We start from the raw sequence: 13367 nt of genomic DNA on the forward strand, positions 1-13367 counted from the left end.
TATATGGCTAAATCCTCAAAAGCAACTGCAACAAAAGCAAAAATTGACAAGTGGGCCTTATTAAACTAAAGAGCTTCTGTGCAGCAAAAGAAACTATCAATGGAGTAAACAGACAATCTAAAGAATGGAAAAAAATATTCACAAACTATTCATCTGACAAAGGTCTAATATTCAGAATCTATAATGAACCTAACAAGAAAAAAAAAACACATTAGAAAGTGGGCAAAAGATATGAACAGACACTTCTCAAAAGAAGACTGCCACAGTGAAATCCCTCCCACTATGTGCCATCACCTTCTCTGAGGATCACCGTCCCCTGTCTGGACACCACTTCCCCAGGGATCAGTACCCAGTAACTGGACTGTCCTCTGGCCCCAAAGCCTCCTCCAGAGTGGCTCTCAAGTTTCCAAAACAGAGTTCAGGCCTCATGGATTTTTGTGAGCCCAAGGCTCACCATATTCCCTGCAGTAACGGGGCTTCTCTTCCTCTTTCTGTTCTATCACTTTAACCTTTGACTTGCCCATAAAGTTTGGAATGTGTAATTTTGTACATTCCAAATAATATCTCACCAGATCATCTTGGTCATGATCTCTTTCCTCATTGGAACTAATAACATGTTCTTTAACACAGAGCTGCCTAATAGAATTTTTTTGTGAAGACAGAAATGTTTTGCATCTTTACTTTCAATATAATAACAGTAGCCACATGCGATTTCTAAGCATTTGAAATGTGACTAGTGTAATCTAAGAATTGAATTTTCAATTATAGTTAGGTAGCCACATGTGACTAGTGGCTTCTGTATTAAACAGCATAGCCTTAGATGCAGTGGTTGGCAAGTAAAAAACTTTCTCTTGACGGGAATTTGCAATAACATAAATGTGACTTGAGAGCAATGCTTGAACACCAATGTTTTACCCAATTTTAACAAAAGTGGCTCTTTCAGTTATTTTGGTACCTCTTCCCATCTTCTCCACAGGACTCAGACAAAAGCCCAGGGCTGACTAATCCCACCATCCTCCAGACTCACCCACACACAACTGAATCCCAGTGATGGGTGTGACTCTCTTTTCAAATGGATACTCTGCTACAACTACAATCAAACCCAGCATCTCAGGGAGGGAAAGGATGTGGCAACATAAGTAATCCACACTTCCATAGGCCCATCGCTGTTTATGATTCTGGAATTGTTTACTGGGCAGTCCCAACTCAGTGGAGCAAAAACAAAATGGCTTTACTTTTTTCAATTACTATCACCTAATCTAATTTGCTCCTAACAAATAAAAAACAAACATTTTTTGCCTCAGCACATTGTAGACAGATTCCTTTACTCTTGTCACTTTCAAACACTAAATTGAGGTTGGTTCACTCTACAAACCTTTTTCTTCTATCTAATTCAGAATGCTCTCTGGCCTACTTCTCTCAGTTATAAAATCCTCCAAGTATTGGAGTAGGAAGGAATAGGAAAGAAGGGAACACACCATTCCATGATGTGGAAGATCCAGCTTAAAAGGACATTTTCTGCTACTTCTCAGCAATGCCCTGGTGGCACATGCCACAGCCTATTGTTTCTGGGTCCCTATGCCAGTGGTCAGGCCTCTTGGGTAGATCCTGACAAGACAGCTCAAGACTCCTCTTTCTCCAAGTGCAAACCACTCCTCAGCTGCCTTCTCTGTTCAGTTCACTTTCTCTTGCTCAGGTAGGCAAAGGGGGAGACCTGCAAGTCCATAGCTGAAGCAGATGTCCAGCTGGGGAATGAGGTGTCACTCTTCCCTTCTTGCAGCTCCTCCCCCATTTCTTTTGCCTTGGAGCAAGACTGGACAGTGGGGAATAGGGAAAGAGTCTCTTCCTACTATAAACTTTGTCCAAGGCTGTTGACCTAGATGATTTCTTTCTGTTCTTCTCCATACAGAAGGAGAAGTGAGGCGGTAGGGATAGGAGTGGGGTTGACTGTGGAAGCCTAATCAGTTGCTTAGGCAAGTCCTAGGGAAACAGTATCTGGCCCTGGTTTCTGAGAGCTCTCTTTTGAAAGGGAGGCATTTATCACCTCTTCATTACAAGGTCCAGTGCAGTAGAAAAACTCATTCTACCAACCTTATTGCCTTATTGTCTTGGGCAGGAAGTGTGGATCTTGGTAAGCTGCTTATGGTCTTGGGTGAGCTTCTGGCAGAAGGGCTGTAGGCAGAAGCTGGCTTTGGTGGGGCATGTCTGAAGATCAGAAACTGGACAGAAATCTGAGCACCAGGAGTTGCTCTCTAAATTTTCAGGCAGTGTCACCCCTGTTCTGGGGTCCTCACAGAACAATGACTGCCCTGCTCCCTTGCTAGGATAGTACGGGCTTCCTGCATGCTAGCTCAGGCCTGAGGATAAAGCTCTTGGCTTTCTTTCTTGACTCACAGGTGAGCAGTGGAGGAAGTTTCAGCCTAAAGTGGCCTGACCCCTTGAGATTACAGACACCACGGGCAGTTGAGTCTCCCTAGTGATGCAAACCTTGAAGGTGAGGTCTAGGAGGCAAAGCAAGAGGCTAGATGCTCTGCTGGGCCCGCTGCCATGGAGGCCTGGCACAGCTGATAGTTCACAGTGATTCTTGAGAATGGGTGATTCTCCAGTGTCACAAGTATCTGACCCTCACACATTATTAGGCTAAATGCCAAGGTACTGTCATTCTTAGTGACCTGCACAATCAATCTGTGTGCTCAGACGTTTGTGAAGGCCAATGGGAGTGGTAGCTCAGGCCAGATTCTAGCATTTACTGCCTCCCCTGGACCTAAACCACTATCCTCTCCTAGATATGCAAATAGTGTTTCCATCTACCCAAGAGGAAAACAGCTCCTCTGTGTTTCCATTTTTTTCTCTCTCTCTCTCCTTCCTTTCTTTTTTATACAGGATAGTAGGGACAACTCACAGCATACCTACTATTTCAGGGAAGCTTGCTGCATTGATCCTAAGGTGGTAGAAGTATCTTGTACTTCTCTTACTAAAGAACAGAAAAGAAAAAAAGAACAGAAAAGAAAACTAAATCTCCAGGACATGGTTCTGATAGAGTACCTGCTCCCCATGTACACATGAATAAGAAAAAGAAAAAAAGCACCATTGCCCTTAAAGCATTAACCTCAAATTGGCTTTTGGCAGTCTTTTTGTAGCTTGAATATGTCCCCATTCTCAATACCATCTGTTCTCACACACCTGCAACCTTTAAATAGGCCAAACATTCCTATGACAGGTGAAAGATTACCATAAGCAACATAGTCCATAAAGGAAATGCGGTTTCTTTAAACTCACTGAATTCTGAAACTTACTTATAATTCATAAGGAAAACATCCAAAAGGAGTGCATAATAAAAATTATAAAATATGATTGCCTTCTCTCTGTTAAAAGGAAGATACAGAGCTGAAAGCTGAATCAGCCTTTCCTTTACAGTTGAATGGCTTTTTCATTGTGGTCTGGCCAGCTTTCAGAAAACTTGCCTTTTTTCTTAAAAAAATATATTGGCTCTTTTTTTTTCCTTTTTCCTATTTATTTATTGATGGGAACTCGCTCTGTGCCCAGGCTGGAGTACAGTGGTGTGATTATAGCTCACTGCAGCCTCAAATTCCTGGGCTTAAGCAATCCTCCTACCTCAGCCTCCCAAGTAGCTGGGACCACAGATGTGTGCCACTGCACCTAGCTTGTATTAGTTCTTAAAGATGAGATTTTGCTCACTGCACTCAAGGTAACATTTTAATTAGAATTGTGGTGGCATTTTAGATTGTTCATTTTCTCATAATAGAGCCATGAAACAGTATTGTTCCATTATATTTATTAGAATGTTGAGGCACAAAAATGTAGGAAAATTTTCTCCAAGGTTATATGTAGATTAATTTACCTAAGATTTTAAGTCATCATGCTGTCCCATATATTTAAGCAGTTCTGCCACTGCTGACTTTCTGATAGGCTATTTTCCTTCAGTTTTTGATGCCAATTCCTTCATCAATATTATAATTTTGAGTGATCTGATGGTAGCTTTAGAATGATAAACAGATTAACTGAAAGTGTCACAGTTTTTTATAGTGGCTTAATATATAGGTAAAATATGCTCAGATTTTTGTCTCAATGTCTATATATTGTTTCAACTATCTTATTGGTGAATCTTCTTTCTAATGCTTCTGTTTTAAATAAGTCCTTACTATCCTCTTGGAGAAAACATACAAGGGGGTAATAGTTTTAAGTTACCACATAAAATCGTCTTCTCAATGTTTAACTTTTATACGAAGGGATCTTCTTTCATGCTGTGCTTTCATGTACGTTACTACTTGGTCTGTGCGCTCTTGGATTGTTTTCCTAGTTTGTTATCTTTGTTTCCCCTAGAACCACTAAGATTCCCCTCTTTCTCTATAGATGCACAGCCATCTGGCTTCTCTCATTGCTTCTTTTTAAACTTATTTTCTTTCTTTCATCCTTTGGTCACAGGCAGCACTAATACCACACAGCCAGAGAGTAAATGTTTGTACTCCATGAGTGTTTGAAGGTTTCAAACATGTAGGCCAGCAATGTAAGTGGGAGCTTGTCATTCTTGGTTGCAGGAGTAGAAACCTAAGTTGGTCCTCAGTGGACCTGTGTGCAGCAGTTCTGGGCAGCTTCTCTAGAAATTGGCAGCAATCTTTTCTTCCCTTTCACCAGAAGCCTCTTTGTGTGGTTACTAGGATGTGCTACTTAGGGAATTCGGGGCTTTGCCTCACCTACTTGCTGTCCTTTCATCCAGCTTGTGAGTGCTTGCCATCTCCTGGCTTCTATGAGCTTCCATTTCACTCTTACAAATGAAGAAGATACTTTAAAAATTACCAAATGCCCATGTCTTTTAGGCTTTGGAAGGTTTAGAATACAGCATGGAGAGGTAGGGAGTGAAGCAAAGGGAACCACCTAGAAAGCACGGAAGCTTCAGTAAATTAAGTGCAAACTAGTGGAAGTGGTGGGATAGTAGAAAACCTGACATTTGGAGAAAGAGAGAAAAAAGCTAACATTAGGATTGACAAAGACCTAGAACCCGCTGACTCCAGGTTTTGGTTTCCAAAAGCCTATCTCAGCACTATTGTCTTAAAATTGCCAGTGGAAGAAGGTAGTGGAAAGGAGACCTTGCTAAAAATGTATTTCTGGCCTCTAGTTGTGTTAGTCCATTTTGCATTGCTATAAATGAATACCTGAGACTGAATAATTTATTAAGAAAAGCTTATTGGGCTCACAGTTCTGAAGACTGTATAAGAAACACAGTGTCAGCACTGGCTTCAGGTGAGGGCCTCAGGAAGCTTATATTCATAGCAGAAGGCAAAGGGGGAGCAGGTGTATCATACGGTGAGACAGGAAAGCAAGGAAAGGTTGAGGAGGTGCTAGGCTATTTTAACAACCAGCTCTCATGTAAACTAACAGATCATAGATCAAGAACTCACTCATTACTGTTGGCATGGCACCAGGCCATTCATGTGGGATCTGCCCCCGTGATCCAAACACCTCCCACTAGGCCCCACCTTCAGCACTGGGAATCACATTGCAACATGAGATTTGGAGGGGACAAACATCTAAACCATATCACCAGGTCTATGGACCACTGGAAATTCAGCCCTCTTTCCAATCACCATTTTACAGATGAAGCTCAGAACAGGAACATGACTTTTCCAGCATCTATGGCCATTTAATGGCAGAACTAGCATGAAAAATCTCCCAAATTATTGGTCCATCTCTTTTTCTAATACAACACGGAAATAATATACTACAACCATGCTTAAGGGGAAGAAGGTATCCTACTAACACAATAATAAAAGCTAAAGTACTGAGCAAATGTTCAATGTCAAGGCAAAAGGAGTAGCAAGGGTGGGGATACATAAGGCCAATCACCTGGAATACTGCAGAGGTTTGACCGTATGTTCCTCACTACAAGTCTGAGTTTACATGCACACTCAAAAACACCAAGGCCAGGCATTTTACACAGAGAAAAGCAAAATGACCCAGATATGAGAAAAAATTGCCCAGCACATATTTATAACCCCTGTTTCCTCCTCTTTCTCTTCCAAGGTTTGGACTGGTCCTGCGGTATAGAGTTTGGTGAATTCACTGTGAAGATTTAGAGGCTCAGAGCCAAGGAGATCATTACATGTCCTGTGTTTCCAACACAGAGCACAAAAGTGATGGTAGGAATGTGTGATGCGGGTATTTTTTTGTGTTGTTTGTGTTAGAAAACAGAAACAAAATAAAATGAAAACTTTAGGGAGGCCATAAAGGAAAGAACATTTCAGGTCAAAAATTAGAAAAAATTTGCTAAAACTCAGTCATTTCTCTGATGACCTAGGGAACTTCCTTTCTTGCCACATTCAGATCTCAAAATTTTTTTTCCCAGCAATGCAGTAAGACAGAAACTATATTCTGCAGAACAAGTTCATGTCGGTCTTTTGGACTGTCTGTCTTGCTTCTGTGCTTTAAGAAATCAACTCAGTAAATATAGGAGGCAAACAACATGACTAGCCTTTGCCCTAATTTGATTCAGCCCTCAGCATCACAGCTAGTAAGGAATAGGATCCTTTTTTAAAAAACCCTTCAGATGGCACCAGGGCAAATTCCACAGTGCATTTATGAGTCAAGGGACAGTATCTCCATGTGAGAGATATTTATCTGGCTGGAATTTCTAGATGGCTTTCCCACTATAGGAATCCAAGCAAACCACTGTCATTCTTTCCTCTCTAGCAAGAGAAAAGAAAATCTCAGCCTTTAGAGAATTCATTCTGGCTCAAGAACAGGGTTTTCTTTCCTGGAAACAAGGACTGGCTCAGTGAGACCTCGAAAGTTGGTGCTTTGTGGTGTTGCCAAAATGCTTGTTGCTGGCAAGCAATGGAAGGAGGTGCTGCTTGGGGGAATCTTGATGACCCTCAGAGTGAAACAACACATTCGTTATTTAATAATTATTCAGCATCAGAGAACTTTTAGCCCAAGAAAAAACTGAACTTAGATGACTTCACTATTAGGAGTATTTTAAGAATTATAAACAGAAATCAGATTACATTAAATAGTGCGTTTCTAAGCTGAGTACAAGATAAATTGGCTAAAAGGCTGAATAGGGATATAAAGAACTTAGTTATGGATTCACAGTCTTGTGAATGAGTCTATAACTGGTAGCACTGGGTGAGCCCATTTCCTGTGCCCTCCAGCCTAAGGCCTCACAAGCACCTCAGCACCTGGATGCTCCTAGGACCCTTCTGTTACCAGCCCCATGTGCTGGCAATAACTGAGGCAATAGTGAGACTGACCCAAATAAAGGAGTCAGAACCATAACATGACACATAATTCAGTCTCTTCCAGGCCTCAGCAACAATCATTTTGTATGCATAACTTCTCCTAAGAGATTTTATTTCCCAAGTAATCACCTACTATAGCAGTTCTCTAAGATCCCTGGGAAGGCCAAGGCTACTTCAGATAGTCCATTAGATCAATCTATTTCCATAATCACACCAAGATGCCATTTATCTTTTTCACTGTATTGACACCTGCACTGATGATGTCAAAGCAATGGTGACAAAAACTGCTGACAGCCTAGCACAATTCAAGGCAGTAGCACCAAATTACATTAATATTTATTATATTTGTTACTGCCATGCATTTCACAGTACTCAAAAAAAAAAAAAAAATCCCTGCCAGTTTGAGTGTCCTCAATGAAGCTGTGATAACTACTCATTTTATTAGATCTCAACCCTGAAGTATACATGTTTTTAATATTCTGTGTTATGAAATGGGAAACACGCATAAAGCACATACATCTATTGCATATGAAAGTATAATACTTGTCTCAAGGAAAAGCACTTGTGCAGTTGTTTGTGTTACAAGCTAAACTAGCTGTTTTTGTCAAAGAATATCACTTTTAATTGAAAGAATAGCCACGAGACAAACTATAATTATTCATACTTGGGTATTTGGCAGGCATTTATTGATTGAATAAATGTACTATATTCAGTATATCAACAAATGCTTTTGGTTGAAAGAACAGAAATGACTTTAGCAATAAGAAAATTACATCTCGTAACTAGAAGTCAAGAGACAAAAGAGCTCAACAATGTCACAAGATCCAGATGCTTTCCACCCCTCTGCTCTGACACCTCAGTGTTAGCTTTCCTCTTGTTGCAGGTAGCAAGATGGAAGCCGCCTGTCCAAGGCATCATGTTTAAGCAGGACAATGTCCTGAGCAAAAGAGATTATTTTCCCCTCCTGTGGCTTTCTCTTAGAGAAGAGGAAACGTTTTCTAGATTGCCACTGCAGACTCACATTTCACTGGCCTGAATTTTGTCACATGTCTATCCCTAAACCAATCCCTGGCTAGGGGAATGGAATATGGCCCTTTGAACTAATCAGGCCCAATATAGGGTCTACAGGTGGGGTCAAGTTTCCCTGAGGCAAAGGCCTGGTGAGTGAAGGGCTGATCACCCTTCTAAACAAAATTAGGGCTTTGTTAACTAGGAAGGAAAAAGGGAGACTAGAAGAAACCTGTAGGCAATCACATAGGGACCACACCATTCAGTAAATGAAGGTCTAGAACAATGGTTACCAAATGCGGGTCAGCAGCCAGGCTACAAAGGAATCACCTGGGAGCTTGTTAAAAATATAGCTCAAACTGTAATGTGCATATGAATTGCCTAGGGATCTTGTTAAAATACATATTCTGCATTTGCAACAAGTTCCCAGATAACACAGTCACTGCTGACTTATGGACCACACTTTGAGTAGGAATGATACAGACCTTCCACTTTAAATTACTGACTTGGAATCTCCTGAATGATCCTAGTTTAAGAACTGGGTTCAATGTGGTAAACATCAACAATGTACAAGATTGGCATTCATTCATTCAGTCAGTCAATAAGTATTCATAGAAATCAGGCCCTGTGCTTACTGGTGAAACTACAAAGGGTCCACATGCTATTGGGGAGGAATGGGCTGACCTATATACACATATCTTTAAAGTGAGAAGGGCTCCAGTAGAGATATGCACAAAGTGTTCTGCCATCTGATTAAGGAACAAGGAGTGACTTAGTAGTGAAGGTGGGCTTGACAGGAAATGTTTCACAGAAAAGGAGAGACATTAGAGCTGACTTTCCTTAGGTGCCCAGAGACAGACAATGTGTGTGCAAGAAAGCCTGGAAATATAAATGAGCCAAGTACATTCAGGGAACAGTGAGAATGTCTCTGTGGCTTATGTACAGGCTGAGATGGGGTGGGAGAAGAAAAAATTAGGCTGAGGCTAGATTATGAGAGGCCTTGAATGCTGTATTAAATCACTCTATAGTAGCTGTTCTCAACCTTGACTGCACTTGAGGAGCTTTTAAAAATCCTGATGTTGGCCAGGCACTGTGGCTTATGCCTGTAATCCCAGCACTGTGAGAGGCTGAGATGGGTGGATGGCTTGAGCTCAGGAGTTCAAGACCAGCCTGGGCAACATGGTGAAATCTCATCTCTACAAAAAATAGAAAAATTAGCCTGGTGTGGTGGCACGTTCTTGTAATCCTAGCTACTTAGGGGGCTGAGGCAGGAGGATCACTTGAACCTGGGAGGTTGAGCTGCAGTGAGCCAAGGTTGCACACTGCACTCTAGCCTGAGTAACAAAGTGAGGCTGTCTCAAAAAAAAAAAAAAAAAAAAAAAATCCTGATGCCCAGGCCGCACCCTAGAGCAATTAAATTCTACTTTCTTTAGGGGAACAGGAAGAAGTAATGCAGGCATCAGTATCTTTTAGAGGAGGTGATGCAGTGGGCTGCCAAAGCTGAGAACCACAGCTTTACAACAGCTAGTGCCTGCCCAACCTGTTTGCATAGAGCACGTTCTTCAATAAGGATAGAGCCCCTCCTTCCTAAATGTACTTTTCATTTCCATTTGATATTCAAAATCAGAATTATTAAAAAGCGTTTTGGCTCCAGAGGCCATGTGATGGGCACTGAAATGGAACTCCCCTGCACAAGGGCCTGTGGGATGCAGGCAAATGAAGCCTGCCCTTTGTTCCCCTGCCTGCATTGGTGAAAGCTGATCCCTGTGAGCCTCTGTCACTGGGCAGAGGGCACGTTTTTCTCTCACTAGCCTAGACCACAGGGATCTTTGACTAGAAATATCTGCAAAGTGTTTGCTGAATGAGAAACATTTCATCACCCCACCCTGTTTTCCTAACTGAATGCCTATTCAATAATTTGGGTATATTTTTATTTGATAAGATGAAAAGTTGAACTCTCCATATTATGAAGGCTGACAGAATATTCTTTTTGTAGATGCTTCACAATATGAATTTGAAATGCTAGCTCTTGGTTTTGATCTCTGTACTCAGGTGCTGAAATGTTATAGTTAAGAAAAGTTGGCCGGGCGCGGTGGCTCAAGCCTGTAATCCCAGCACTTTGGGAGGCCGAGGCGGGTGGATCACGAGGTCAAGAGATCGAGACCATCCTGGTCAACATGGTGAAACCCCGTCTCTACTAAAAATACAAAAAATTAGCTGGGCGTGGTGGCGTGTGCCTATAATCCCAGCTACTCAGGAGGCTGAGGCAGGAGAATTGCCTGAACCCAGGAGGCGGAGGTTGCGGTGAGCCGAGATCGTGCCATTGCACTCCAGCCTGGGTAACAAGAGCGAAACTCCGTCTCAAAAAAAAAAAAAAAAAAAAAAAAAGAAAAGTTGTCCCTTCTCTCATTTATTACCATTAAGTTTCCTGAAATAATCTTTAAACTGTCCAATTGTCCCTTCTCTCATTTATTACCATTAAGTTTCCTGAAATAATCTTTAAACTGTCCAAACATTGCCATAAAATGTTCATCACTTTTGTCTCCTCAAGTTGCTGAATTTCTGGGTTGTTTTGAATTTTTAAAATATATTTTAAACACTTAAATATATAAAACAAACATAACTAAAAAAAAAAAAACACTCCAAACTTATTTACCATCTAACTCAGGCCCCCAGTTTTCAGTCAAATTATTCCACCCCCTTTAGTAGAATGGCACATGCTCTTCTGCTGTGGGACAATGGAGAAAGGAGGATGACCTGTGCAACTGCCACAGTCCCCCAGCTTCCTGGGAATGCTCGCCTGACTCTGGGCAGACATTGATGTGGCCCTAAGGAGTATTTTGACTGTGTTGTTTTACAGCTCTATCCAACACACAAGTAGGGAAGTGCGGCTTTGTTTTCAGAATTAAACTATCTCCCAGGAAGCTTTCTTCGGTCCCCTTTGCTTTTCCCTGGAAAGGCCCCAGATAAGAGGCAGGCTGTTGTTTCTCCACAGCAGTTCACAGGTTTACTTTTCAAATAATGTACCCAATCTCTTCCCTCCATGATAACCCAGGATTTTCCCTACAATCAAATGATGTGACCTGAAAACAAACACTTAACTGGAGTTCTGACTCAAAGAACTAGATTCTACGGGTATTACAGGCTTTTGTTCTGGCTGTACAGATGTGACTAGGAATCCATGCCATAGCTCATGCAGCTTCGGAAATGACCTCCATGTGCAGAGGCGTGCCAGTGTGTGGGTGGCCCAGGACGAGGCCTGCCCCTCCTGGGCAAGCCTCAGCTGGGTTTGAGTCTCAGAGCAGGAGGCCTGTGACTCACATCTGTCCACTTATAATGTGATCACCCCCACCACCAAGTTTGCATTCACAGAGCCCCAGATGGACTGTCCCCAGCATCCTCACTTGTGTGGTGGACACTCATTCCTGTGGCCACTTTAACAGAACTTGGCTCACCCAATTCCTTGCTTGGATACAAACAAGCTGGCCTCTGACAGGAGGGGAGTGGAGATTCCCTCAGCATCTTCTCGGGGACATTACCTCCCTCTTTGTGGATGGCTGATTGCTTTAGAAATACCAGGAATCATTATTTTACCTTACAGGGCTAGTGCGTGCTATGATTAATTTAGCTAAGGCTCTTAGAAAACAGTAAATGCTGAGCAGCAACCCTGTTAGTTCCCCTTTTAAAAAGCACTTTAACAACCCCGGGCAGCTAGTTTGATGAGAAGAGCTACTTACCGTAACTCTCATGAGCATTCCTCTTTTAAACTGATTCTCAAAGGCTTTTCAGTCCCTCTGATAAAAATGCACTCCTTCCAAATGAATCTGAAAATTAAGCAAGAACACAAATTTTATCTTTAAAAAAAATCAATCCTAATTTCTAATGAAGGAAAAAGAAATAATTTCATGCTAATTAGGAGGGAGACACATAGCCTGCATTTTGGAGATAAATAGGACAAGGGTTTGAGTTTAAAGTTTAACTGGAAAATGTCTGCCTCAAAGGAAAATTCAATTTGAAGAACTTGCTCACAGCCTAGGGATCCCACTCAAACCATTCTTACCATTTCCCCTTCTCTTTCCTTCCCCTCCCACACCTTCTTTCACTGCCGAACCCCACAGGAAACGGGAGTGAGTCTCTACATGGCGCATTAGTACATCTTGGGCGGTGCCTAAAAGCAGGGATTACAAATGCAGGAGACGGTTTGGCAGCGGATGTGCCTCAACCCAGCTCTACAGATTCCACATTCTTCCCCTGGAGGGGAGCAGTCGCTGCGGTTGCCTGAAAGCCCATACTGCCAGCAGCCAGGGGTTCAGCAAATGCCTGGGGAGCTGAAGGGTTTTCTGGAAACCTGTCCAATCTCTGCCTCTTTCTCTGGGGATGCACAAGGATGTGCCAAATGCATCCCGTTTGATAGTTTTAAAATTGCCCCTTACATGTGTTTTTAATTTTTATGTAATAAAGGAATGACTGCTTGATAATTAAAGAGCAGCTGGTGATTAAAATCAGTTTCATTGATGACTAACAAACACAAATAAAACCTGATATAAATCTTTATGAGATCTGTGAGGCCCACAGCAGTGACAATTCCTCTTCTCCTAATCATGTTTTCTCTGAAGCAGCATGTCTCTCCACTTCCCCTAGCTTTGTTTTGGCCTAGTAATTCTCTCTGGCTTAAACAATTGCTTATCCTTTAACCTCCTGTTTTTGATAACCAACTAGTGTTTATTTTAAATGTAGTTACTGGCCAATTAAATAGAAATTAGCTACATTTAGAGACCGAGTTCCTGATTACTGCTTCTTCCTTTAGCATCTATTCATTCTTCTTTAGGCTATCTTGAAAGCAGAAATCCCAACGCACAGATCACTTTGCTAGGGCACCTTAGAGTAGTTACCTGTCAAATCCAGAGTTAAAGAAAGTGAGAGATGGGACGCTCTCTTCACTCATCAGGACCTGGAGCAAGCTGGGCTGTTACTGAAGACGTTTCCTGTTGTAATTCAGTTAACCCTTTTTTTTTTTGAGACAGGGTCTTGCTCTGTCAACCAGGCTGGAGTGCCGTGGTGTGACCTTGGCTGACTGCAACCTCTGCCTACCGGATTCAAGCC

The 13367-nt window shown here is 41.9% G+C and overlaps 1 protein-coding gene across 1 annotated transcript in view; it reads right to left on the minus strand.

Annotated features, from left to right (window-relative positions):
- SSR3 (signal sequence receptor subunit 3) overlaps positions 1 to 13367 on the minus strand; it is a 270342-nt gene that overhangs the window by 193088 nt on the left and 63887 nt on the right. Inside the window, exon 3 of the mRNA XM_074405547.1 lies at positions 12002 to 12088. The gene's annotated coding sequence lies outside the window, so the exon portion shown is untranslated. The remainder of the gene's footprint in view (positions 1 to 12001; positions 12089 to 13367) is intronic.

Source organism: Saimiri boliviensis, chromosome 9, assembly GCF_048565385.1.
Source record: "Saimiri boliviensis isolate mSaiBol1 chromosome 9, mSaiBol1.pri, whole genome shotgun sequence".
In the NCBI taxonomy this organism is placed as follows: domain Eukaryota; kingdom Metazoa; phylum Chordata; class Mammalia; order Primates; family Cebidae; genus Saimiri; species Saimiri boliviensis.